The sequence below is a fragment of the Sorghum bicolor genome, chromosome 2, assembly GCF_000003195.3.
Source record: "Sorghum bicolor cultivar BTx623 chromosome 2, Sorghum_bicolor_NCBIv3, whole genome shotgun sequence".
In the NCBI taxonomy this organism is placed as follows: domain Eukaryota; kingdom Viridiplantae; phylum Streptophyta; class Magnoliopsida; order Poales; family Poaceae; genus Sorghum; species Sorghum bicolor.
Genome location: NC_012871.2, coordinates 54,804,301 through 54,808,972, shown reverse-complemented (window position 1 = coordinate 54,808,972; position 4,672 = coordinate 54,804,301).

The window sequence follows — 4,672 nt, the reverse complement described above, 5'->3', positions numbered from 1 at the left end:
CAAGTGGCACTTGTCAATTGCTAGGAAGGTCTCTAGTTTCATGGTCATCAAAGAAACAAAATAGTGTTGCACTATCAACCGCCGAGGCCGAATACATTAGTGCTGGTAGTTTTTGTGCACAATTGCTTTGGATGAAAGCTACCTTGAATGACTTTGGAATCAAATTCAAGAATGTGCCTTTGCTATGTGACAATGAGAGTGCAATCAAGATGACACAAAATCCGGTTCAACATTCAAGGACCAAGCACATTGACATAAGGCACCATTTCATAAGGGACCATCAACAAAAGTGTGATATTAGCATTGAGAGCATTGGTACCGAAGATCAACTAGCCGACATATTCACAAAGCCACTTGATGAGAAGAGATTTTGCTAGTTTAGAAATGAACTGAACATACTTGACTTCTCCAACTTGAGATGAGTGCACTCCCACATTTACATTTGACATGCCTCTCCTCCAACAAAGCAAGGTAAAGTTGGTTGACATAGCACTCATACTTTGCTAAGGAAATGATTAGAACATATAGACATGTTTGCATGACAATAGGCTCACTCATGAAAATCAAAAGGATTTGATGTATGTATGGTACCACTATTGCTTCTCTATTTGCTTGATCTAGTGGTAGCATATGATATGTTGGTGAGCTTGCAAGCCTAGCATTGAATCTAGAATATGAGCTTATGATGTGTAATTTAACATGGTCAAGATAACCCTTATACTTTATGAGGTGTGAAGAAGCTTGTCCTTGGATCAAACCGAATTACATGTTTTAGGCAAGTGATCTAGATTGAACCATAATTTGACCCTCACATTGATTGACTTAATTCTCACTAAAATTTGAACCTTTGTGGTCATTGATGACAAAGGGGGAGAGAAACAAAGATAAAAGTCATAAAGGGGGAGAAAAGTGCTTAAGGGGGAGAGATAACTTTTGGAAAATTAAATTAAAACTTGAGCACACTAATAGGGGGAGCAAGCTCATGAACCATTTGTTGCATTTGTATGTGCACTAACATAATGAAGTGTTGCATTGCAAGCTTAAATATACTACTCTTGTTTGTTTGGTGCTTACTAGAAATAGAACTTGCATGATGCTTTGAATTCTAGCATAGAGTTTTATTTTCATGTGGTATCTAGACATATAATGTGATCTCATGAGGTATCTTGAGTTTTTGATGTATGTCTAGCTACATTGGTGCTAAGGATGGTATATTGGCAACTCCGATTGGTATCACGCTTCAAAGGTCCATTCTATATACCTTAGCATCATTTTGGTAGTAATAAATCTCCCAAATTTCTATTTCATGCATATGTGCAAACTTGAACCAAACTCATGGAAGCACATATGTAGGGGGAGCTAGCACTACCAAAACCAAAATTGAAATGTTTGTCCAACCTTGTCTCATGACTAAAACGCTTTGGACAAGCAATTCAAGTTCATTATGATTTCATTTCATATCTTTGTGATGGTTGTCATCAATTACCAAAAAGGGGGAGATTGAAAGCCCAAGTTTGGTTTTGGTAATTAATGACACCAAGTTGCTAATGCCTTGTGTTTAAGTGATTTGAGTTAGGCATAGCAACACATGTGATGAAGGTGCATGGTGGCCACATGATCACAAAGGGATGAAGCATAAAGTGAAGACCACGGTGATAGACGAGGAGCAAAGTGATCAAGGCAAAGGTATAAACATAGGGTTTTACTTTTGCCGGTCTAAGATGAGTAGAGAAGTGATTGACCGAGTTTAGGATAGATAACCGACTATCAAGAGGGGAAATCACGGTCATCTCTCGAATCAAGTGCTACTAGGTCCACATCTTGAGCATATGCATTAGGATCTAGTAAAGTGCTAACTTAACTCCTTTGGTGAAAATATTTGTGAAAAGCTAACACACTTGCACTTTGGTGGTGGACACTTGTTGGTGTTAGCACATTTGCAAAGGAGGTGGCGTTCCTAGGGTTGAGAGGGGTTTGGGTTCCTCTCTCCCTCCCGCCTCGCAAGCTCGGCGAGATTCGGCGCTTTTGAGAAAAATAAGTGTATATTTTCTATTGCGCCGGTGGGAAATTTGGAGAAGTTGCGGGAGTGTTTTCTCTCTGAGAAACACTCACCGGACGCTGAGTGCGGAGGCACCGGACGCTGGCCTCAGAGTCCGGTGCGCTTGACCCTACTAGGGTTGAGCACGAGACGCACTCTGAGAGCGTCCGGTGGTTAGCGTCCGGTGTGAGGGGTTTTTGCAACCCTCTCTGCGCATGGGTCCAGTGAGCACCGGACGCTACCGGTGCTCAGCGTCCGGTGACCCGCAGGTTTGCGGAACTCTCTGCGCATGAGTCCGGTGTGCACCGGACGCGTCCGGTGTAGACCTACAGAGCGTCCGGTGATCCGCAGGTGACCGTTTGGATCTCACATGCAGGATTCAAAGAGGACACGTGGGCTATCCCTGAGCACCGGACGCTAGGGGTCGAGCGTTCGGTGATCACTTAGTAGCGTCCGGTGCCCCCGATTTCAGCCCAGTGAAAGTGGCCAACGGCTAGTTTCTTTGAGGGGCTTATAAATTGAGGGTGGCCGGCTTTGGGAGGTCAGCTCTTGCACATTTGATTACTTGAGACATACATTGAGCTAGAGAACACTCCCTCCACTCATCTCCTTGCTTGTTTGCTCATCCTAGTGAGATTGAGTGAGATTCAAGTGCATTGCTTTGAGAGTTGCATTTAGTGGCATTTTATTCTTGAGTTTGCTGTGGATTTCTTGTTACTCTTGGGTGTTTTCCGACACCCTAGACGGCTTGGAGAAGCAGTGGTGTTGAGCTCGTGATTGGAGATTGTTTCGAGCCTCACCAAGTGATTTGTGAGGGGTTCTTGAGCCTTCCCCGCGGGAGATCGCAATTGGCTACTCTAGTGGATTGCTCGTGGCTTGGAGGATCCCCATCTTGTGAGTGGTTGTGCGGCACCCGCTGAGGGTTTGGCTTTGGATTGCCAATTAGCTCGTGATCCATCAAGTGGGTGTATCGCCACAACGAGGAGTAGCTTGCCGGGAAGCAAGTGAACCTCGGTAAAAAATCTTGTGTCATCTCTTACCGAGGATTCTCTTGTGATTGTGAGTGATTGGTTGGGTATATCTTTACTCTACAACGTTGGTATAACAATCACTCTCCACTCCTTTACTTACTTGTATACCTTGCTAGTTGTTTAGCTTGTTTAGTTTAGTCTTCTTGTTTAGGAGTGTAACTAGCCTTCTCTTGTTGTTGTGCTTTAGTGTTTAGCCTTGTACTAGTTTGTATAGGTGGCTTGCATAGCTTAGTTGAGCTAGTGCTAGTTTTGCTTCGCCATTTGTTTTACTAATCAACTTGTCTAGTTGAAGTTTGCAGAATTTTTAAATAGGCTATTCACCCCCCCATCTAGCCATTTGGACCTTTCAATCATATCATCTCGAAAAGAAAATAAAAATGTTAAAAATAGTAAGCCCCATGTGACTATGCTCATGGCATAAAACCCATAGGTACATTCATTGTGGTGGCATAAAATAAATATGTTTTCATCTTACAATAATAGTATAAAAATAATAAGTGCATGATCCTGCTAAATAAATAGCATTTATTGAGGAGGCTCAACATGATAAAGGCTAGATATTTATGCTAACACTTAACCAGTTCCACAAAGCTTTGTTGTCTATTTGAGCTCCACAGAATTCAAGCATCAAAGAAGACTAGCAGACGGAGGACATCCTAATCGCTGTCAGGGTGCTGCCAATATTCAAATACACCTCCGTCACTTGCTAGCTACATCAGAAGAAATTACGTCAAAATCCAGCTTGGGGGAGAGCACCCCCATTTATCTAGCTAAGTGTTTCTACTCGCGTTTATACTTTACTCAAATAATAAAAAGATGCAAAATCATAAAAAACCCAAATAAAGATTTTGTGTTTTTATATATATCTTTGCTTAGTTTGCTAAATAAATAAATAAATAAAGTTTGCTATGAACCCTTATGATAAGCTCTCACATGAAAATAATGAATAGTTGCTCTGCCATGACTAGTTCTTAAAATTGAAATCTCTCTCAAGTTTAGGCATGACTGTTATGAATTAAGATTTGCTCTAAATGTGAACTTGTGGAAAGAGTACTTGATCTAAAGTCTAAGTCGTTAACGGATATGATATGGGAAGGTTGAGCTGCTGTTTATCTGTTCCTAGAGATGCTAGAATTCTAGAGAATTTTATCTTTGAAAATCTTTAAAATAACACATGATGAGAGTTTAATTCCTACCACAGCCATATATACAGGCTTGCTAGACTTTGAGCCGCACATTTACTTTTTACTGCTTATGAGCATTGAGTGTGGTCAAGCTGTGTAGACCCTTAGGAGCTTGTCATGCGGTTAAAATCAAGATTCACTTGCACGTTCACTCACACATGCTACTTCTACTCCGGAAGTACGCATCCACATATATCCACTAACTTCCATCTCCATAGCCACCCAACAGTATTCTACTCCTAATCCGGGGGAGAATAGCCAAAAATATTTTCCTATCCCTGTTATTCCCTGTGCAATAAATGCTCGAGTTATCTTGGTTACTACCACTTGCTATATTATTTAAGGAGATGAGTGCTCTAAAAAATAAAAAAAAGAGGATACGAGGAAATAAAAAGGGACAAGTGCCCGGAACCTCGAAA